General features: G+C 41.0%; 1 long non-coding RNA gene across 2 annotated transcripts; it reads left to right on the forward strand.

Moving 5' to 3' along the window:
- The first annotated feature begins 310 nt into the window (after positions 1–310).
- Positions 311–21,139, forward strand: LOC141505565 (uncharacterized). Of its 2 annotated transcripts, XR_012473633.1 has the most exons (4): positions 311–468; positions 2,377–2,556; positions 16,368–16,557; positions 20,585–21,139. It is a non-coding gene; the product is annotated as an uncharacterized LOC141505565 (long non-coding RNA). The 2 variants fall into 2 exon arrangements; XR_012473632.1 differs by having other exon boundaries at positions 311–2,556.
- Positions 21,140–24,632: the final 3,493 nt, after the last annotated feature.

A 24,632-nucleotide genomic window follows, 5' to 3' on the forward strand; every position in this document is an offset into this window, starting at 1 on the left:
CACTTAAAATTATATATATATATATATATATATATATATATATATATATGAAACAGTAATAAGTACAGCTTGACCCAACCTCAGAGAGTGTGAAGGGAGTAATGAATAATAAGATAGGAAAGTCTCTTAGAGAGGGACCAGGTAATAACGGGCTTTAAGTGTCAAGGACCACCTTATTGTTCCTTGGACTAAACCTTGAAGGGGGACCGTAAACGCTTCCCCCAGTCCAACCAGTGATCAGGGATCAGCCCCTGATTGCAAAACCATGAGTAGTCACAGGCCAGCTCCAACAGTCAGTGTTTCCTGGATCAACCCCCTGAGCTTAGGGCTCAGCATGACCCAGCTTAGAATCAAGCTTGTCATCCAGGGGCTTCCTGGTGAACACTAGGTGTCCAGGGGAGACAGAAGGAGCAAGAGGAATCATGATCCCTACCTTTGTGGGGAGGCAGGAAGAACTAAGGTCTCCAGGTATTGTGTATAGAAAGTAAATGTTGTAAGAGGTCTGAGGGAGAGAGAGTGATTACTTTGGAAAGGAACAGGGGGGGTCTAGGAAAATTCCTTGGAGGAGATGGTATTTGAGGTAGGTCTTGAAGGATGGGTAGGATTTAGGGAGGTGCTAAAGATGGCAAAGGTCAGAGGGCACAGCTTGAGCAAAGACCCATAGGGTTGTGCAGGAGGATATTGGCTAGTCTAATGGAGGGGCTGTGCTGGGGCATCTGGAACCTACCATGGGAAGTAGAGCAGTTAATTGCAAAAATTATTTCACAATTGTGCCTAGCTATCATCTTTAAAATGTTGGGTCTTGGAACTAGAAGAGTATCAGTGACTTTAGGTATCCACCCCCATGAAGGGGCTGCTTGGGTCAGAAGACTCCACCCAAGACATGGCCACAACTGGTTTAGCAGCATAGAACTACAATAACCTTAAACCCACACTGGAAATAACCCCCTCCACCCCAGGACCACAGTAAGAAATTCCCCCCTTCCTCCCTCAGGTCAAGGAAGGAATTATCCAAATTCCCACACTCTGGGGCCATGTTGGCAATTATCTTCTTTCGCCCTTAGCTCCCTACAAGTTCTGGAGAACATCCTGGCCTGGTCAGGTCCTAGGCTGAGTAGAACTTCAGACCTTGGAGTAAAGGGCCAGAGAGGTTTGAGGCCTTCCAGTGACCAGATCTCTACAGTTGTTGCTGTAGAAGCCTCTATTTTGGTAGAAAATAGGAAGTGGCTCCAAATGGTCCAACCGGCCATCAGCCATTCTTGCTTCCTCTTTTCCTGCTCTGCCCTTGGACAGAGCCTGGAGCAATGAACGTGAAGCCCTGAGCCCTGAGTATGGTGGGGGTTGGGGTCAGGGGGTGGGAACAGCTCCCGGAATGGTGGCTGAGTCACGAGTGATGGAGTTGACGGAGCTGACGGGAAACCTCAAGACCCTGAGCTTCCAGGAATGGTAGTGCCCACAGTACTGACCGCTGGCCCAACCTTTGCCCTCTCCCCTATGACGTTCAGGGCACCTGGGGCAACTTGCCCACCCCTCCCTCTTTGTCTAGAAGAGCAGGAAGGTCTGCCTTGAGCTACATAGAAATTTTCTACTCTAACGCCTTCACTTTACAGATGAAGAAATGGAGGCCTATAAAAAGCCAAGTCACTTGCCTCAAATCATATTAATTCACGCTGAAGCTACTAGTGGCTGACAACAGTTGAAGAATCTTGAATTTAGCCAAGGGATTCTGGAATCCCTAAAGCAAATCTCTAAAGGCAGGACTGGAGAAAGGGAAAGGATTCTCCTAGGACTCAAACCTGGGGTCTCTCAGTCTAGATTCTGGTCTCTTTTCATTTGCCCTACACCGAGCTCTCCTTTTTTCTGAACCCTATAATTTGGTGTTCTGGTGGGGATGGAGGAGGTGCAGGGTAGGGATATGGTAGGGAGTAGGGAGTAGGCACTGCCCATATTAGACTGAGGGTTTATGAGGACAAGGATTGGAATCTTCTCCTTGGCTTCAGGCTTCAGGAATAGGGCTGGATGCCCACAGATGGTCCCAGAAAGGACATTCAATATTTACGCAGTTTACATTTCCTATAACATTCCAGCAGAGGGAGTAAGAACACCTATAATTGGGACTCCCATTTTATAGATGAAGAAACTGAGGCTCAATTAAGTGATTCTTTCCACCCCTTCCTCCCTGCCTGTCAAGATCACTCAAAGACTTAGAGGCAGATCAGAACTTAAGTTCAAGTCTCCCAGCTGGCAGGCCAGGGAGCTTGCCTGAACATGGTGATGTACTCTGGCAAAGCCTGGACATTGACTAATTGTGCAGTTCCAGGAAGTTTGTGGTGCTGCCTTGGCCCTCACAGTTCCACATTTTCTCTTCCCTACAAGGTTTCTACTTCTAATACTGAACTCTCCAGAAGCTTTTTCTTTTGTACCTGAAAGAAGAATCTGATAAACTAATGTACACAGAAACGGTCATGGTCCAGGAAGATCTGAGTTCAAATCCAACCTTTACCATGTGATCCTGGGTAACCTGTCTGAGCCTCAGTTTTCTCATTTATAAAGAAGGTATAAAAATAACACAAGTTTTGTTAGGATCGAGTGAGATAATATATGCAAAATATGTTATGTGTATATATATATGTATGTTTAACATAATGTATGTATATGATAATATATGTAAATTTTGAAGCTCTGTATAATTAGCTGGTATGTTTATTATTGTTGTTGATTGTTAATAATAGTTGGTAACAGCTCCAGTCCCCTTCCCAGTGGATTTGCATCTTTACAGAGTATCCTAGGAGGTCTCTCAGGAGGATTGGAAGCATTCGGACTTATATATGGGGGGGAGATATTGCTGGGAGCATGAGGCTGCCTCCCCCATTCCAGGCAGGTGATTGCTCCCTTTAGATGTGTCTGCTTACTCTCCGTATAGAGTGTCCTGAGCAGATGGAGCCCCTTACTGGCCCTGTGTTCCAGCATCACAGGACTGTGAGGAGTCTTGACCTTCCTTATGGGGTCCTGAGAGGAGACTTATGACCTTGGGGACTTCTGGAAGAAGAACCTTGGCTCTTCATGACTTACTTGAGAACTTGCTCAGGTCCATGGCTCATCTCAGCAAAGCTTTAGGATGGGGGCAGAGAGGCAAATATCAGAGGAAATGTGTGTGAACATGCATCAACAGCACGAGGCATTACAAAAGTATCATCAGCTGGGACTCTAGACTGGTCCCAGACTCAACTTGACCTGAGCCTGGTTACCAAACATAAATACAAACAGATTTACTCACCAGACACTGAGGCAAGGATTTGCAAAACTCCACTGGGCTCCCTGCCAGCTAAGGCTATCACTTCACCCCACCCCCAACCTTTATGACAAAGTAGGATCCTCTCTGGCAGCTTGCTAGGACCCTTTGGTGCCTTCCTTCTTTCCCTCCTCTCCCCCAAACACTCTACCTCTTAAGGTCCCACTAGCAGGTAGAGACCCATGGCCCTGACCCCAAGCAACCCTTGTGCTAACAGCATCTAGGTGGTACTGTGGATAGAATGCTGAACTCAGAGGGAAGAATATATCTGAGTTCAAATCTAGCCTCAGCTACTTACCAGGTGTGTGACCCTGGGGAAGTCATTAGCTACTGTTTCCTCACCTATAACATGTGGATATAACATGGTTGATTATTGTTCTTCCTTATCAAAGAAGACCAAAATAACGTCACCAGGTTAAAGACAAGTTACTGTTTGTTTGATTGTGGTTAGTCAGACTGAAAAGGAGCTCAGAATGCTCTACCACAGGTTGGGCACAAATAGTCCAGGTGAATACCTAGGGTGGGTTCTCTAAACTTATGTTTCCTTTGAGCCTCTTCCAATCTGCCCTGCTCATAGAGCACAGCACCCTCTCTGAGGGCATGCCATACTGGGTGGTCTTGTGCCAGGGTCTCTTATGCAGAATAATTAATTCCAAAGTTCTTATCTCATTTGTAAATCATTTAATACTTAATGTCTGTTCCCTTTCCCTTTTTCTTAGGTTAGGTAGTCAGCTCTCATAGATTCAGAGTCGGAATCTGGTCGACTAGTCTAAACTCCCCATTTTACAGGTGAGGATACTGAGGCTAAGAGAAGTAAAAAGAGTCATCCACAGACATACACAGGAAAGTGTCAGAACCCAAGATTCGAATCTAGGACCTCTGACTACAATTTCAGAAGTCTTTCCTTTGTCCCACTCATTCATTTGAAAATGTTTCCAGGATTATGAAACTCAGTCCTTATTCACTGCCCAATTCAACACCACAGATAAGCCCAAACAGCAAAAAGAAAAAAACAAAAACTCAAATGCAATTCTAGTTGGTTTTGCTCTACTTCCTATGAGGGTGTCTTCTTACCTAGGGCTTTATAGCCAAGCCCATTCTTGATCACTCTGGTCTGGGCTGTTCTCTCATTGGGTCCATTGTTCACAGTGTTGCAAACTCCTGAGGATAGGTCTTACCATATATTGTAGCAATATACTGTGTATACTAGATAGTATACACACACACACACACACACACACACACACACACAAACACACAAACAAACATATATACTGTAACACAATGTATGTATACATTGTATGTATACATCCTACCACATCCACTAAATTGGATTCGCTTGTATTGGATTTGGATAGCTCCACCATCTGACTAGTGTCCCAGGACTAATGCAAGAGAAAATCTTATACTCCTGAGGGGTATAAATACATATAAATATATTTATAAATTTAAAAAAATCTATAAATTTATAAATATATAAATATCCTGCCTCTGCTGTCCTGGGCTGCCCCCACTCAGGCCCCAGTCAACAATTACTTTCAGCATTTCCAAGAGAGCTATTGCCTCCCTAGAAACAACTGGGGGTCAGCCTTTATCAGGGCTGGGGTTGCTGGTCTGAAGGAGTACTGCATGTTTTCATTTTAGATAGAGAATGGTTTATTTGAAGTCCTGGCACCCTGGAGAGCTTCCTGGCCAGGCAAGAACTCCCCTGGATGTCAGAGGCATTTCCACATCTTACCTCATTGGGATTGTAGGCTTCTCCTACAGCAAGTACTAGGTACCAGAGGCTAGAGAGACCTTTTCCCATGGCCTCTGCATGGCTTCTGTCACTCAGACTAGGCCAGGCCATCTGGGGTGAGGTTCCCTCCTTGGAGCCATCCATCCTGGCTCCTGGCAGGGAGAAGAGACTATATTACAGTATTACTGCCCATCTAGAAAGGGGAATTCCATCCTTGGGGAAGGAGTGGGGCCCAGCAGTGAGAGATGGACATACAGAGATTTAGCTGCTGGCATAGAACTTGAAAACTTGGGCTATGGCCTCAGTGAGGTCAGAAAAGGCCTCCCTGCTTACACACACACACACACACACACACACACACACACACACACACACACACAGACAGACACAGAATCTGGAATTCCATCATTAGATTATCATTCCTTTGGATGGAAACATTACCTTCTCCTTGATTGGGGGGGGGAGCAGGGAGAGAAGTGAAAGGAGACTAGAGAGGGGTAGGGTCTACAATTTGATCTCTAGTTCTCCTGGGAGAGCGCATTTGTTAGAGACTTCCCCCAATCCACCCCAGATAGAAGGGAGATATCCAGGAAGGGTGACTTGTGAGATCAGAATGTAATATTCTCAGCCTGCACTAGAACTAGAAGTTTGGATTTTGTTATCTGACCTAGGATTTGACCTCCCTTTTCTATTCTTTCTTATTCCCAATTGTTTTATGGGAAGAGTCCTCTGAACTTCCAAGGGATGGAATAAAGATTTTTTAAAAAGGAGATTTAATCTATATGGCAAAAGTTTTACCTTATAATTCAATAAGCATTTATTGAACTTATTAAATGCTAGGCAGTGGCCTAAGTCCTGGGGATAAAAAGGCAGAAATAGTTTCTGCTCTCAAGAAGCTTCCAATCTTACAGGGGAAATAATATAGAAACTCTTTTTTACAAAAAAGTTTTATATAGGATAAACCAGGTAATCCTGGGGATTTATCCTCTGAAACGGGTTGTATGGGTGTGGGTTCCAGTGATTAAAATTTCATTTTCCTAACTCTCCCTAATTTAAGGATATTTGCTGCAATGCTGAATATGAGTTGTGAGTGCTAGATTTGAGTTCTGACTCTGCTACTAACTATGGGCTGTGTGACATGGGACAATTTATTTGACCTTTCCAATCCAATCCTACAATTAAACTTACTACAAGCAAGGCACTGTACTAGGCCCTGGAGACAGAAAAACAAAATGGAAAATGATCCTTTACTTCAATGAGTTTATATTCTTTAAACCTCAGTTTCTTCAATTTTCCAATGAAGGATTTGGACTAGAAGAGCTCTATAAACTCCTTCCCAGTTCTGATAATCTATGGATCTAGGATCTGGATGTTAGTCTTGGTTTAAACATGAACTTGCTATGTGAAATTGGGCAAATAACTTTTCCTCTCTGGGTCCTAGCTATTCTCTTTGGAGAATAAGGGGATTGGACCAAATGGGTGAAGGTCCTTTCTGACTTCAAAAATATTATTTGATAACTTAATAAGTCTAGAACACTGTAGGTTGTTGTTGTTGTTCAGGGAAAATTGTCCTGGATTTGAAGTTATGGAAATTGAGTTAGAATCTCAATTTTGCTTTCTACTAGTGTGACTTTGTATGAAATTTCTGAACCTCCATTTCCTCATTTTTCAAATAAGATTGAAGTAGATGTGCCTATCAGTTCTAAATTTCTTACCCTATCTCTTTTTTTGTTTTTTGCAAGGCATTGGGGTTAAATGACTTGCCCAAGGTCACACAGCAAGGCAATTATTAAGTATCTGAGGTCAGATTTGAACTCAGGTCCTCCTGACTCCAGGACCAGTGCTCTATCCACTGTACCACCTAGCTGCCCTGACCTACTCTCTCTAATCCCTAACTGGGTTCCAGTCTCAGTTCTTTCATTATATGATTTCTGGTAAATGACTTTCTCTGGGCCTTGTTTTTCTTTGTAAAATGGAATGATGATGATGATCCACTACTTAACTCCCAAAGTTAGGCACTTTGAAATCTATTAACAGAGAGTCTCAGAAGATAGGACTATCCCATACTTTCACAGCTAGAAGGAAATAGGAAAAAAGGGTTGAAGGGCACTTGAAAAGGCTGTGGAAATAAATGTGAGCTGTCATGGTCATTGCTGCCTGTGACCAGCTAGACGGTAGATCAGAGGAGGGAGTGGATACCTCTGGGAAGCATATAAAATTGAGAATTTTGATTCTTGAGCTAAGGGACAGGGTAGACAGGCAAGAAAATAGGCATTGAAATCCAAAACTTCTCAGCAGAGATGAAAGAGTGTGAACTCATTTATGTCTGTGTCATTTGCTTGATGAACCCCAGGACTTGGTAGGAGACCTATTGGGAAGGCCATTGAATCCTTTAGTCTCCAAGAAAAATCTGAGAAGGCACCATTTATTCCTTGAGAACCTTCAGTGTATGGTTTGTAAGTGCTTGGGGGAGTTGGTTTAAACCAACAGGTCTAAATGATCAAGGCTGCTGCTAGGGGACAGAGGAAACTGAAGCCTATAGCAGGGAAGCAGGATTGGTGCTCAGGTTTCTTCCGTTGCTATTCCCCCATGGTCAAATTGTCCTGAGCCCAGCCTCAGGTTACTGGGACAGGATAGACATGATGACATGGCTCAGGCCAGAATCTTTTAGGTCCCAGATGCTCCTGCCACACAAGGTGACTGACAGACTGAGACAGGGCAAATCTGGCACCTATATCATGCTCTGCCCGCTCCAAAATGCTTGGCATCTATTACCAAGGTCTGACCATGTCATGCCTCCTCATTACTTCCAGAATCAAATAGAGTCCTTTGTGTACCATTTAAAACTTCTCATAACTTGCCCTCTTTCAATCTGCCCATTCTTCTTCCACTATTCTCTACTCTTAATATCTATCATAATCAGCATATTTCTTTATAGCTTTCCAGTAAGATAGATAATGAAAATATTATAATTTCCATTTTATAGCTGAAGAAACTGACGGCCAGAGAAGTGGTGACTTATCCAAGACATATAACTAACTAGTGGATGTTGGAGACAGAACTCAGATTAATCTCTGTTCATTCCAAATCTAGTTTATCTTCTATGTTAAATTACTTCTTTTTTTTTGTTGGTTTTTTGGTTTGTTTATTTTATATTATTACAATAGTCTTGTTGTGAGAGTGAACATAAACCCACCCTCCCCCTAAAAAGATGCCTGAAGAATAGTGAGAAAGAACAAAAAAGTGTACTTCAGTCTGTGTTCAGATTCCAATGACTCTGTCTCTGGGATGAGTTGCCTTCTTTATCATAAGTCCACCAGGGAAGTTGCTTCACTATTTTTCCCTCACTTGCTATTACTAGCTGTATTTCCCTCCATTCTATTCCTCCCCACTCACATTTACTCTATTCTCTCTCTCTCCTTTCACCCTGCCCCTGCTAAGAAGTATGCTGTATCTAAGTACCCCCTCCCATGATCTTCCCTCTCTATCACCTACTTCCCCTTCCCTCCCCCCATTCCCTTATCCCATTCCTTTCCTCTCATTTTTCTCTAGGGTAAGATAGATTTCTATACCCTATTAAAAGTGTGTATGTTATTTCCTCTCTGAGCCATTTCTGATGAGAATGAAGGATTACTCATTCCCCCTCACCTTCCCCCATTCCACTCCCTTGTAAAAACTTTATCTTGACTCTTATGTGAAATATCTTAGCCCCCTTCTTCCTCTCCTTTCCCTTCCTTGAAGTACTTTCCTTTATTACCCATTGACTCCGTCTTATTACTATATTATACCATTTTATTCCTGTGCCTTGTCTATATATATATATATACTCCTTCTAACTGCTCTTATGAAAGAGAAAGTTCATCTGAGTTATTAGTATCTTCTTCCCATGCAGGAATGCAAACAGTTCATCATTAAGTTCCTCTTAATTAGTTCTTGTTGACCCCCTTTATGATTCACCTGAGTCCTGTACTTGGAGATCAGATTTTCTCTTCAGCTCTGGTTGTTTCAATAGGAAAATTTGAAAGTCCCCTGTTTCATTGAAAGCCCATCTTTTTTCCCCTGAAAGATGTTCAGTTTTTCTGGGTAGCTGATTCTCATTTGTAAACCAAGATCTTTTGCCTTCCAGAATATCATATTCCAAGTCCAACAAGCCCTTAATGTAGATGCTCCTGTAATCCTGCATGGTAGTTGAATTGTTTGTTTCTGGCATCTTTTAGCATTTTCTCTTTGACTTGGGAGTTTTGGAATTTGGTTCTAATATTCCTGGGAGTTTTTCTTTTGGGATCTCTTTCAGGAGGTGATTGGTGAATTCTCTCAATTTCTATTTTACCCTCTGCTTCTAGAATCTCAGGGCAATATTTGCTATATTATTTCTTGAAAAATGAAGTCTAGGGGCAGCTAGGTGGCACAGTGGATAGAACATTGGTCCTGGAGTCAGGAGTACCTGAGTTCAAATCTGACTCAGACACTTAATAATTACCTAGCTGTGTGGCCTTGGGCAAGTCACTTAACCTCATTTGCCTTGCAAAAACCTAAAAAAAAATGAAGTCTAGTCTCTTTTCCTGGTTGTGATTTTCAGGTAGCCAATAATTTTAAAATTATCTCTTCTGGATCTCTTTTTGAGGTCAGTTTTTTCCCCAATGAGATATTTCATATTTTCTTTAATTTTTGGTTCTTTTGGTATAGTTTCATTTCTTCCTGATTTCTTGCAGTCATTGGCTTCCTTTAGTTCCATTCTACATTTGAAGGAGTTATTTTTTTCAGAGAGCTTTTTTATCTCCTTTTCCAACCGCCCAATTCTGCTTTTTAAGGCATTCTTCTCCTCATTTGCCTTTTGTATTGCTTTTTCCATTTGGCCTAAACTGGTTTTTTTTAAACATTTTATTTCCTTCAGTATTTTTTGTATTTCTCTCACCAAGTTGCTGACTTGGCTCTCATGATTTATCTTCATCACTCATTTCTCTTCCCAACTTTTCTTCTACTTCTCTTAATTACTTTCCAAAGTCTTTTTTGAGCTCATCCATAGCCTGAGCCCATTTTCTATTTCTCTTTGAGGTTTTAGATACAGAAGCTTCAATTTTGATATCTTCTGGGTATACATTTTGATTCTCCATGGGACCAAAGTAATTTTCTATGGTCAGATTCTTCTTTTTCTGTTGTCTACTCATTATCTCAGCCTATAACTGATTTACCACACTTCCAAGTCTTTGAGGGGTTTGGGGTACACCCCACTGGGATCTTAATTCCTCCAAGGTCTTATGCTCTCTTGCCTATGCTCTGGTATGTAGATGACCACAGGCCCTCCCCTCTGCCCTGGAGCTGTGAGGAGGATCCCTGTTCAGCTATGGTAGTGTGGAAGCCCAAACTGCAAGCTGGATCTGAATGTGGGCATATAGCACAGTCCTGCCCCAGGGAGAGCAGAGAGAACTCTGCAGTCTCCCCCACTCTGACCCCCTTACTGTCTGTGGGCTGAGAGCTTGGAAGTGCTGGGCAGCTTTCCTGATTCCCTGCTGCAAGTTCTCACTGCAGGGCTGCTCTGAGGCTGGCGCTCCACTCCATGCACATTCTGGTATGGCAGAGTTCTCTCATCACCCTTCAGGCTGTCCCCAGAGATCCTCATGCCAAGAGACTGGAAATCTCCCCCTCTGCCACAGACCCAGGCACCCCCAGGCACCCAGGCATCACATAGGGCTGTTCCTGGAAGGCTGGAACTGGTTTGCTCCAGCCTGGCTCTGCTGCACTGCGGCTATGCTGCAGTTCTTTCCAACTCCTGGTCTGGTGAAACAGACCTTTCCTGTGGATCTTCTAAGTTGTCTTGGACTGGAAATTGTATCACTCAGTTTTTCTGTGAGTTCTACCCCTCTAAATTTTGGCTAGTCATAATTTTATGACTTTTGGAGTTTGGGGGGAACAGGTTTCTGGGAATTCCTGCCTTCATGCCGCCATCTTGGCTCCACTCCCCATTAGATTATTTTTTGGTATTTGTCCTTGAATAAGGAATCAGTATCTGTACATATGGTTCTGTCCTGTTTCATAATATAGGGCCTTGGAGGTTGGGAACTGTCTTTCTCCTTATCCCTTCACTGTAGTAGAACTAAGACTGCTGCCTCTTTCCCCCACCCCATCACATTGCCTCCTCCCCATCAGTTATACAGGCTTATTGGGTGGGGAAGGCCTGTGCCTGTGTATTATGGTTCAGAGATGCACCAGAGTCAGCTTGAATTTGGAGAACAAATTGTTAAATTTTCAGTGTGAGGGTTTACATCTTGGAAATCAGCCAATGTTGCAAATCAAGGCTTGATTTATTGTTTTGTTTATTGTCTAGACTTAAGAAAATGATGGAGAAAATGTTAATAATACTTATTAAACTTAAGAGTGTGTCATGCATACTTTTTTTTTTGAGAGTCAATTGTAATACATTTGCCAGTATACTCCTAGAGGGGAAAGAGTATTAAACTTAGAGTCAACTCTAGAGAAATATGGGATCTCAGAAATTCAGAGTTGTAAGGAACTTCAGGGGCTATCTAATCCAACTGATATCAAAAGGGGAAAAAGCCCCCCCAAAGTCAAAACACCATACTAAAACATATTGACCAGGAGGTCATCTAGCCTAAGCATGAAGACCTACAGCAAGGTAGAAATTACCATCTTTCCAGGCTGCTTATTCACTTAACTCAAACACTTATTCACTAACTCTAAATTTGAATTCTTGTAATATCTACTCACTCCTCTTTTGAAACATTATTTTTTTAAATTTATGGAATGAAATAAATATTTCCATAATAGTATAATTAAAAAAGGTTGCATATGAAGCTGAAAATCTATTATAAACAATTTGCTATTCTCTTAAAATATATAATAAAGTTACCATGCAAATTTCTTTTTTTCTCTTCCCTCCAAGACATGACTACATAAGTACATACATATGTAAAATCATTCTATATATATACTTTTATTATCAGTTCTTTCTTTGGATGCAGAGAGCATCTTTCATTCTTCTTAGTTATACATTCTGTGGCCAAACAGAGCAAGTCTTCCACAAAGCAGCCTTTAAATACTTGAATGCAACTATCATGTTCCCCCAAGTCTATTCTTCTCCAGGCTATGCACCACAAGTTCCTTTGGTTAATCCTCAGAGTTTTTCTTTCACAAAATGACTTTTATCATTCTGGTTGCCCTGTTCTCAGTACAGTGAATAAATATCTTCAGTCATTGAGAAAATGGCCTTTACTCTTATCCTTCTTGACCTCATTTCAGCTTTAGAGACTATCAACTACTTTCTCTTGGACACAGTTTATTTCTTACTGCATTTTTGTGACTTTGTTCTTTCTCGATTTCCCTCCTACCTGTCTGACCATTCCTTCTCATCTCCTTTCTGGTTCCTCATCCATGTCAAATCCTTAATCTCTGCATCTTCTGGAAGTTCTATTCTGGGCCACCTTCTATTCTATCTCTCCATTCTCTCACTAGATAACCTCATCACTTCCTATAGGTTAAATTATCATCTCTACACAGATGATTCCCAAATCAATAGATGGAACTTAGTTACACATCTCCAATTGCCTATAGGATATTTCAAACTGGATTCTGATAGGTATTTCAAAGTTAACATGTTCAAATTGAAATTCATTATCTTTACCTAAGAATATACAGCTCTTGCAAACTTCCCTATTACTGTTGGGGATACCAGCATTCTTTCAGACACCTGGGTTCCCAGACTTGAAATCATCTTTGATGCTTCACTTTCCTTATCCTTTATATTCAACCAATTGCTAAATCTTATTGTTTCTACCTCCATAACATCAACTTCATTGTTCCCTTTTATTTATTCATATCACCACCTTAATTTCAGGTCCTCACCTGATTCCTCATGACTCTTCACCTGAATTATTGCAATTATCCTCCTTCCTCTCAAATCCATTTTATTAAATGATTTTCTTCAAGTGCATGTTTGACCATGTCACATCCTTACTCAATAAATTCTCATGATTTGTCATTCAAATCTGGCCTCAGACACTTCTAGCTTTGTGAGCCTAGACAAGTCACATAATTTTTATTTGTCTCAGTTTCCTCAACTGTAAATTGGAGATAATAATAACATTTGTATCACAGGACTGTTGCAAGAATTAAGTAAAAATAATATTTGTAAAAGTACTTGCCTCAAAATAGGCACTATTTAATTGCTTATTTTCTTCCCCTTCCCCTCCTAGAATCGAACATAATCTCTTTATTTGACTTTTAAAGTCCTTCACAAAAACCTAGAAAGACTTACATGAACTGATGCAAAGTAAAGTGAGCAGAACCAGGAGAACATTGTGCGCAGTAACAACACCTTTGTGTGATGGTCAGTTATGAGTAACAGCTCATCTCATCACTATAATGGTCCAATTGGAAAATGCAATCCACATCCAGAGAGAGAACTGATGAACATGGAATGCAATTGAAGTATACTATCTTCACTTTATTTTTTTATGTTTTTTCTTTTACTCTGTTTTTCTTTCACAAAAGTATATATATATATATATATATATATATATATATATATATATATATACCTATATCAAATTGCTTACTATTTTGGGGTGGCTAAGTAGTACAGTGGATAGAGCACCGGCCCTGGAGTCAGGAGGACCTGAGTTCAAATCCACCCTCAGACACTTAATAATTATCTAACTGTGTGGCCTTGGGCAAGCCACTTAACCCCAGTGCCTTGCAAAAAAACCCCCCTAAAAAACCCCAACAAATTACTTACCATTTTAAGGACAGGAGAGGTAAGGAACAAAGGGAGAAAATTTGGAATGTGAATATTTTTTAAAATGAAAGCTAAAAATTATCTTTACATGTAACTGAAAAAATAAGATATTATTTTTAAAAGTCCTTTACAATCTAGATGAAGCATACTCTCCTACCCTGGTCCTAGCCTTCTTTGCTGTTTCTCACACATGTTACTCCATTTCCCATGTCTAGAATGCACTCTCTTCTGACTCTTCAACTCTTTTTTTTTTTTAAGATTTTTTAGGATTTTGCAAGGCAAATGGGGTTAAGTGGCTTGCCCAAGGCCACACAGCTAGGTTAAGTGTCTGAATCAGATTTGAACTCATGTCCTCCTGACTCCAGGGCCGGTGCTCTATCCACTGTACCACCTAGCCACCCCTTTTTCTTTTTTTCAAAACTCAATTCAAGTACCTCCTTCTATGAGACCTTTCCTGTTATTCCCAAATGCTAATCATGTATTAGTAATATTTTAAAAGTTTGAATATTTTATTTATTTATTTTTCCAACTACATGCGATGGTAGTTTTCAACAACCAACTTTTTTGCAAAATTTTGAGTTTAACATTTTCCCCCTCCTCTCTCTCCATCTCTCCCCTGACAGAGAGCAATCTAATATAGGCTCTACATGTATAGCATACATCCTAAACATAGATCCATATTAATCATGTTGCAAAGAATCAAATCCAAATTGAACAAAAGACCATTAGAGAGAAGAATGTATTGTTAGTATCAATCATATAAATATTTGGTATAGATTTATTAATGGACGAATTGTCTAACAGATTATACGATAGCTTCTTGATGACAGCAGGGATTGGTTCATTTTTGCTTTTGCATTCTCTGGTCTTAGCTGAGTGGTTGGTCCTTAGAGCTGGTCAGTCATTGACTGCTGACTGACTGATTAGTCCCACCTCAATCCCAAAGAGTCTCTTGGCATTTTTGTGATCTTGCAGGGTTATCATCAGGTCTCTCAATGCCCCAAGCTCTCAACAGTAGTGCACTGGCCAAGGTCTTTCTGTGAAATTCTCTAAGTTTGAAATCATACTTTGCCATCCCCAAGATTGCCATCTCTACAGAAATCCCAACAAAAATCTCTTCCTCTACCATAAATCTTTTCTTGATTCCTTTTAATTCTAGTGCCTTCCTTCTTTTAATTATTTCTTCTATATATGCTATATGTAGCTTGCTTTGTTCAGGTCAGTGAGGGGGGCACATGGATAGAGCACTAACTGGAGTCAGAAACATTAGATTTCAAATTCAGCCTCAGACATCTAATAGCTGTGTGACCCTGAACAAGTCACTTAACCCTGTTTACCTCACTTTGATCATCTGTATAATGAACCAGAGAAGGAAATGACAAACCACTTCAGTATTTTTGTCAAGACCCCAAACCCTAAATAGGATCAAAAAGAACTCCACACTATTGCTTTATAGGTTTGCTTCTTCTCTCCTCTACTAAAATTTGAGATCCTTGAGGGTAAGGACTCTCTTTTGTCTCTTTTGGTAAACCCCAGTGTCTAACACAGTGACTAGCATTAGTAGGTGCTTAATAAATCCTTGATTGGCAGAAATAACTGTGACCTTGGATTCAAGTTCAGGTTCAGTTACAAGCTATACATCTATGGGCAAATCATTAAACCTTCTTGAAATTTGGTTTTCTCATGTTTAAAGTGAAGATAATAGTGTTCTCAAAGTAGATGGGGTGAGAAAAGGGTTTTGTAAACCTTAAAGTGCTGTATAAAGATGAACTTTTATTTTTATCATCATAAATGTTGACATACTTCCATCCTAACCTTCCTAGTTTAGGATCATAATATCATAGATTTAGAATTGGAAGAAACAGTGAATCTACCACCTCATTTTACAGATAAGGAAATTGAGGCACAGAGAGATTAAATGACTTATCCAGGGTCACACAATTAATAAATATTTAAGGTGATATTTGAATCCAGATCCTTCCTGACTCTAAGTCTGGAGTTCAAATTCACTACCCAAGCTGCTTCAGCAGCTAAACTATCCATATTCTTTTCTGGTATAGTGGATAGAATTCTGGCCTTGAATCAGAAAGGATCTGAGTTCAAATCCTACTCTGACACTTATTAAACATGGGTCCCAGCAAATAAACTAAGGTGTATTTTCCTACAACCATCCTATTCACTCATGCATTCATTCATCCAAAACAATTTTTGCAGAACAAACTTGTACTCAGCTAAAGAGCTGGGAGAGAGAGAGAGAGAAGAAGAAAACATGGTCCCTGGCCTCTGGAAGCTCACAGTCTGGCTGGGGATTCACAAAGCACATAGAAAATCACACCAAAGTATAAAAGGTAAAATATATTACAATTGGGAAAATAATAGATAGTATTTATGGAGTGTTTTCTTTGTAAGACTCTTTACAGATACTATTTCATTTGGCCCTCACAACAACCTCATGAGTTAGATGCTATTATCCCCACTTTACAGATGAAGAAACCGAGGCAGGGAGACAAAGATTAAATGACTTGCCTAGTATCACATAGCTAATATCTGAAGCTGGATTTGAACTCAATTCCTTCTGATTCTAGATCCAATATTGTGCTACCTAACTTCCCAAGAAGACTTGTATGAACTGATGGAGAGTGAAGTGAACAGAATTTCTATAAAATAACAACATTATAAAAACAAACAACTTTAAAAGACTGAACTGATTGATTGGATGACCAGCAATGAATCCAGAACATAATGAAGCCTTCTTATCCACCTCTTGTCATAAAGGTGATGAACTCAAGATGTAGAATGAGATACATGTTTTTGCAATGGACAATATTAGAATTTGTTTTGCTTATACACACACACACACACACACACACACACACATATAAAATGTGTGTATATAATTGTTGCAGGGTTCAATAGATTATTTTTCTTGTTTTTCTTTTTTTTTTCTTTTATTCCTAGTGGAGAGAGGATGGGAAGGAGAGAAAATAAATGTTTGCTAGTTTAAAAAATTAGGTAAAATAAAAACAAAAGTGTTACAGAACCAGAGGGATATTATTACCTCCTTAGGAAGTCTTCCCTAATTACTCTGACCCATAATGTTCTCTTTCTTTCCTGAGCTTTTTGTAATACCTATTATCAGTCCCTCATAATTTAGACTTCAGCTTTATATTGGTCACTCAGCCTTAGTTCCCAAGGGGCAGAATTATACCTATCCTTGGCTCCTTCTCCTAGTCTAGCAGGTCCAAACCTAGGTCTTAAGTGCTATCAGCCCAGACATGGGGAGCCAACTTTCTGGGGCTGGCAGGCAAGTGTCAGTTGGCTGAGGACGTTGGAGCTGTGCTGGCCCTCCTGAGGAAGGTTAGGAAATATCTTTGGGGGCATCTTTCCTGTTCTGATAAATAACTGATCTGTGGTTGGGACACAGAGGTCATCTTTCCCCAGAAAAAGCATGGGAGAAAACCACTTCTGACCGCCCGGCTGGCCTGTGGGTGATGTAAGGGGAAGGCTGCCTTCCTGGCGGCTGGGCTGCTGAGAGGTGATTTCAGAAACGGGAAGCCGTGCTCCTGGCGAGGGCAGGCCAGGCCCCGTGCAGCGCTTCCTGTGGGCCAGGACAGCAAAATCAAAGGGACGGCCATTCCTGTGGTTGAGGAGTGGCTCAGGGTATCACCAAGGGAGACAAGGGCAATTCATGGCCTTTCATTGGGCCTGCCTCCTCTTCTGCTCTTTAGCATGGAAAATTAGCTATGGGGGTGGGAGGTGGGAGGGGAGGGGAAGACCAGGGCTGCCTTTCCTGAGATTGGTGGGGGGTAAGGAGAGAGGAGGGCAGATTAGTGATTATCAGACAAGAAGTCTTCTATAAAAACCTAATCAAGAGCATGATAGGTAACAGGTACCTGGGGAGAGATGGGGGAAATTGAGGGGGGCCTAGAGGTTAGTCTTGGTGGGGACTTGGCCTTCTAGCTCCTGACTATGATCAGCATTGGGTGGCACTATGATGAGGAGAGGATGAAAGAGATGTTTAAATAAATTGAACCAAGAATGGAAAGACCAGGAAATGAAGACTAGAGACTATATAGAACAAAATTCCCCTTCTCCTACTCATGGGGGTGGGGTTCTCTATCTGGACAAAAGGATAAAGAGCCCCTTGGAGGCTAGGGTCAAGCAATTTTACCTACTGGGGAGGGAATTTAGAGGACAGAACAGTTATCCCAAACAGTGGTCCTATATGGAGATAGGAGCTGGTTTTAATAAGCAGTCTGTGAATGGGGAATTTCTGTGGTGTCATAGGTATTTGGGAACATATAAGCCCCTTTCTTGTTAGGTGAAGTTTTTTAAGCTTTTTTTTTTTTTTTAGTTTTTCAAGGCAATGGGGTTAAGTGACTTTGCCAAGGTCACACAGCTAGGTAATTAGTTCAGATTTGAACTCAGGTCTTTCCTACTCCATCCACTGCACCACCCAGATGCCCCTTAGGTGAAGTTTTGAAGAATGACTTTACTTCCTTCTCCCCTTTTAGAGATAGGATCAATGTTAGAAAGTCATAGGGATGACTCCAGAGAGCATTTCTAATGATCTCATACCAAGGAAAAGATGTCAGTCATACTGAAATGAAGGACTCTGACTAAATCAGACCAGGCCTGAGGGTCTAGATGCTTAGACCCTCCCTATTTGGTGCCCCCTATTCCTCCTGTTCCCTCTGAAAGCTGACCTGCTCTCTGGATATCAGTCAATATATATTTGGCTTATTTGGGCAACTTTGTGTCACAGTGGATAGAAAACCAGCCCTGGAGTCAGGAAGACTTATCTTCCTGTGTGACCCTGGGCAAGTCATTTAATTAACCCTATTTACCTTAGTTTCCTCATCTGTAAAATATACTGGAGAAGGAAATGGCAAACCATTCATGTCTTTGTCAGGAAAATTCTAAATGGGACCACAGAGTTAGAAATGACTGAAAATGTCCAAACTGAAAAAATGTGCCAGGCACAGGCTGGGACTGGGGCTACCAAGAAAGATAAAGTCCCTGCCCATTAGAAACTCCTAGTCTGCTATTCTGGAGAGTTAATGTCCTTGCTTTCCCTCTTGTCCTTTCTCAACTTTACAACTTGTTGGAACAGATGAGTTCACAGTGTCTGATTCCATGCCTGTAGTCTTTCCTTGCTTCTGCTTTTGCTCCTTAGTCAGAAGGTTTGTATAGGCCCTTGGTAAGACAGGAGTGTCCCACGGTCTTAGAGAATCATTGGATTTAGAACTGAAAGGGAATTTTAGATATCATCTGGCCTAATCCCATTGTTTTTAGATGAGGAAACTGAGGCCAAGAGAATTTAAATGTGTCTCAAGTCCACACAGACTTTAAGACCGTTAAGACCAAAATAATAGGGTTGTGATTTTGCCCCAGATCTTCAGAGTTTTTCTAATGATCTTTCCATGATCTCATATTGCTTTCTGATCCCTTAGAGAAGGATTACTTGCATTCAGTGATTTTGGAAGTAGGAAGGAAACAAGGGAAAGGGTCAAGGGAAGAAAAGAGGTGGGGCAAGGTCTGGTTGGGGTTGAAAAAAATTACCCATAGGATACTTGAATAAGGGAGCCTAGGGGGAACTTTTTTTTTTTTGCAAGGCAAATGGGGTTAAGTGGCTTGCCCAAGGCCACACAGATAGGTAATTATTAAGTGTCTGAGGCTAGATTTGAACCCAGGTACTCTTGACTCCAGGGCCAGTGCTTTCTTCACTGCCCCACCTAGCCGCCCCCAGGGGAACTTTTTTTGGTGGTAGTGCCTGCAGGTGTCATTGTCCACCCAGGGCCTTTTAGAAGGGGTCAGGAGGGTCCACTTTACCTACTACATCTCACTGTCTGAACGACAGAGGAAGAGGAGCCAGAGAAGGTGGACTCCATAAGGCTTCTCAACCCCCTTTCTTCTTTTCCAATTCTGGTGCTGCCAATCAGAAACTTCACTGGTCATCAACCCCATGTTTGGTACTATAGGGGAGACTTGAAAAGTACAGGGAGGGCTCCCTGTCTATGGGAGAAATGATAATAATGTTTGTCATTTTTGAAGACCATGATATCAGGGAGTAATGCCATGACAAGCCTGTGAACTGGATTTGAGTGGGGGGGGGGGGGCTGTGCTAAGTCACCAGCCTCACTTTCTCCTCCAGAGTTATCTGGGTACAGTGGCTGATATGAATCAGAACAACTGGAGATGACCCTGGATGTGGGGCAATCAGGGTAAAGTGACAAGGTCACTCAGCTAGTAAGTGGCAAGTGTCTGAGGCCAGATTCAAACTCCCATCCTCCTGAATCCAGGACCAGTGCTCCATCCACTGTGCCACCTAGCTGCCTTGCCATGGGAGAAATAGAGCAGCCTCAGGGAGTGGGGTAGTTAGGATAAAATCTGAGCCTTGAAAGATGTGTAACATCTTAAACATAAGAGATTGAATAGGAAGGGGGGTATTTGGGCCAAGGGGAACGTGGAAACATTTTAAGGGGGGAAGAATAATCCTGGCAGAAGTTCTGAGGTACCTACAAGCCTAGTGTGACTGAAGGGGCCAGGGAGAAGGAAGATAGGGTATAGAACAATATCTCTTTGTATTTTTGTTTCTGGATGTCTGACCTCAAAGATCTCAGAGACCACCTAGTCTTCCTTATATTTTAATAAGTACGTTGTATCCTCACTTCAACATCCCCAGGCTGTGCTTGCACAGGTAAGGGTAGTTTAAGTCCTGATACAGCCACTTTGGGGTAGTTAGAGTGCTAGGAATTTTCCCTTTATATCAAGATTAAATCTGCTTTTTTTTCTTTCCCAGGTTCTATCTCTAAGACTCCTAACTCTGCCTTCTGGGGCCAAGTAAAACAAGTCTAATCCCTCAACCTTCCAATACTGGAAGACACTACCATACCCTATTATATTTTTTCTTCTCCAGGCTAAATATCTTAGTTGCCTCAACCAATTCTAACTTGAGACTCTTCTCCATCCTGGTTGACATCCTTTGGACACTCTCCAGCTTATTAAAATTTTTAATAAAATGTGGTGCCCAGGACTAAACATAATATTCCAGATGTGCTCTTGCTGAGTAGGGCAGAGGATTAGGGCAGAAGTCATGGTGTAGTAAAGAAGCCTAAGTTCTCATTAAGGTTTGTTTGTTTGCTTTTGGCTGACATATCACACAAGGACTGCTGAATCATTAGATTGTAAGCTCTTTGAGGGTAGGGACCATCTTTTGCCTCTTTTTGTATCTCTGGTGTTTAGCTTGGTGTCTAGCACATAGTGGATGCTTAATAAAAATTTATCAATTAATTGATTGATCTTGTAGTCTTCTGTACATCCAGTTATTTTTCAGAAGAATTGATACATAGTTATAATTTTCTCCCATCTTATATTTATGAAGTTGATTTCCTAAAACCCATATTATTATTTTTTTTTATTTTTATTTATTATTTATTATTTATTTATTATTTATTTTTATTTATTATTATTTTTTTTTTAGCTAGACCTGTGATTTCATGTAGATAGAGTGCTTTGGACACAGAATTCACTATGCCAATACAGATCTATGCCTTCTGAGAAATTTATAGTCTTACAGATTTGCCGGGGAACACTGAGAAGTTAAGTGACTTATTCAGGGTTATATGGGCAATAGGTAGGGATCAGAAGTGGGGCTTGAACCCATAACAAACTCTCTATCAGCAATTCCCCAACACTTTATATTTCTACATATTAAATTTCATCCTTACTTCAGCTCTGTTTTCTAGCCTGTCGACTTTTTTCAAGCATGATTTTGTTAGCCTTTATGTAAGATATCCTTTCTAGATTTGTGTCATCTGAAAATTTGATAAACATACCATTTTTGCCTTAATCCAAGTCTTTGATACACATTTAAACAATCCAGAGCTAAACATTGATATCCAGGACATTTCACTCATGATTGCCTTCTAAGGAACCTTGTCCATCTATTTTTTGGTTCTTTTCATTTAATCTGTTCCAATTCCAATGACCTGTACTATTATCTTTTCCACAATTCTCTCTCTCTCTCTCTCTCTCTCTCTCTCTCTCTCTCTCTCTCTCTCTCTCTCTCTCATCTGACTGTCTCTCTTCCCTACATGATCAAATAAGAGACTTTCTCAACTACTTTGTTAACTTCTTTAGCTTCCCCCCAGTATGCTAGTCTGGTATCTCTGCCTCTCTCTGAGTCTCTAAGAACTCTGGAGCTGTCAGAGTGGGCATCTGAGAGTGCTGAGCGAGTCTGTTCATCACACTCTGTTTGGGAATGAGAAATGCTTGCTCAGTCCAGGCTCTGTACAGCCTACTTTGTGCTCATTAGATTATCAGTTGGAAGTGAATCAGAGATTAGGAAACCCCGGAGGTTATCAAGCTCTGGCCTGCTGGACTCTCAGTTAATCTTTAGCTTCCCTGCTAGGACGGAGGAAACGCTGTTGCAACACCAAGCTCCTCTTACCGTCATTATCTCCATCACCAAGGCTCTACAGATAATTCCGACAGGAGAGATGAATCGTACTGGGGGGGGGTGTATATATGTAGAGGTTGAGATGAGGGTGGATGCTCCCCCATCTTGAGACCCACACAAGTTTCAGCAGACACTGACTGAGAAGAGTTTGGACAGAATAGTGACTGCTGTATGGAAAACTACTCTCTGAGAAAGAACAGTTGTGGTCCAGGCCCCAGAAGGACCCAAGAGTACATTCTGAGAGACTTAGACACAAGCACATAGAAAAACACCCAGAGGAGTCAAGGAATTCCTCAATTTCTCATTTTTCTCTTTCCCTGGAAAATGATATGATGGAAGAGGCACTTCTGAAATTTTTGGTCTCACATTCCCTGTCTAAATGTTCGGGTCTAATGCATAATCTCCCTATGGTCACTGCCTTAACTGTTTTACTGAGACTGAGAGGGATGGGCATAAGCATTCAGGGACCCAACAACAGAGTTTGATGCCCACTTTAGATGAGAGAAAAGGAAATTTTAGGACCTTTCAATAAAGTCTGTTTGTTGAATTGAATGAATACTTCTTTCTGTATTCCCAGTTTCAGAGTATTAAAAGTAACTTCCCTGTCAAAATTAATTAAGGATGAAAGCTAAATCTCATACTGGGCTGTGATGACTGTAACATCTTCCTTCCTTGCATAGCTGCTATTCCAGTTATACCCTCATTAAGGCCCGGAAGGTCCTCACCCAGAAATCTGTCATCTATCCCTTCTTGGTCCTCCCCTTTCCTCCATTCGAAAGATCTACAGCCTTGCTTTGACCAAAAGGAAACAAATCTCAATGGTTTCAAAGGTTTTTCTCTGGTTAGTCCTCATTTACTATATATCACATCAGTCCCTCCACCAAGGTAGCAAGTTGGCAAAAAAAATAACATAGAAGATCTTAAATCATTTACACCCAAGTAAGACACTCTGGGCAATAAATATATGTGCATTTGTCTAACTCCTTCAACTGAAAATTTCTTCCTCATTTCCTTTCCAGTTCACCAAGGAATCCCATGGACCCTAAATAGCTCTGAATTTGCTTAGTTCAGACATGATAATCACTTCCATAATCTCCATGTTTCTTTGACTTTGTGGGGTGTGGTTGGCTTGATGTACTGGGAATCCTTTTTCTCTTATCACTGGTTGCTTCTGGATATTAGGAACCTCTGGGTTCTGGGAAGTGATGAGGAATTTAGGATAAGTCTCACTTTCCTAAACTTTCCCCCAAAAGGGGAGGGAATGTGAAAAGCTGTCCATCTGATATACAGAAGACAGATTGAATTTTCCTCCACCTGTCCCAAAGACCAGAGTAATAGGCAGGAAATTCCACCTAGTGAAGTGTCCATCCCACCAATCTCTGCGATTCTTCCAGAGAGAGGGGGAGAAAAATACTCAATCCCATTGGGTACACCTTTTTCTAAAATTCTTAAGTGCTTCAAATATTTTTGTTAATGTGGGTACTCCTTCCACTCATGTAGATCCCAACCTCTTAGTGCCTTAGGACAGAGACTTTATGAATTGCTGTTTTTTCTGGTCTAAATTATTTCTTGGTGACTTATATCTTCTGGTGAAAAATTTCTATGAATTTAGCTAGACTGGGTCATTGGAAGTTAGATCCATAGTATACCACTGAATTTATACTAAGAGTCTCTGTAGCAAAAAAGAAAACAACTTAAAAAAAAGAGTCTTTGTAACTTGGTCTTACAAAGCTTGCAATACTTTGGACTGGCCCCATACACTGGGGAGACATAGGAAGAAGACTTTAGTTTATACTTGTGCTTACTGTCTAGTTTCCTCTACAAATTGCACAATATTTGCAAAGTATAGCCCCTCATAGGGTCGTCAAATTAAATGAGATGGTATATGTATAGTGCTTTGCAAAACCTAAAGTGCTATATTAATACTATTAATAAGAAAAGATTTGACTCAAAACAAGACTTAAAGACACAAACAAATATACAAGGTGGCACTTTTTGTACTAACTTCTAACTGTTGACTATACTACTTAATCTAACTCTTGTTCTTTTTCCAAGTTTGAGTAGGCATTGGACCAAGGTAAGGGTTGTAGTGGCTTGTAAGCAGAGGGTTGTGATCAGGAGAGCTGAGGTAAGGCTTAAGAGATTGTTCAAGTTTCAAAGGTCAGAAAGTTTCAAAATTCAGGTTGTCCATTCAGGCATGAGGATTCGTGCCTGGAGGACATAGGCCTTAACCATAATGGTAAGGGGTTTGAGATTTTTGTAGGATCAGAACCTAGGCAGAAACCAGATATTGGTGTCAAATTAACAGCAGCAAGAAGGACTTTAATATTGAGAAAAACTTTTGTATTAGCATTTACTTCTTCTATTTCATTATCAACCATTTTATTTT

This window comes from Macrotis lagotis, chromosome 1, assembly GCF_037893015.1.
Source record: "Macrotis lagotis isolate mMagLag1 chromosome 1, bilby.v1.9.chrom.fasta, whole genome shotgun sequence".
Taxonomy (NCBI): domain Eukaryota; kingdom Metazoa; phylum Chordata; class Mammalia; order Peramelemorphia; family Peramelidae; genus Macrotis; species Macrotis lagotis.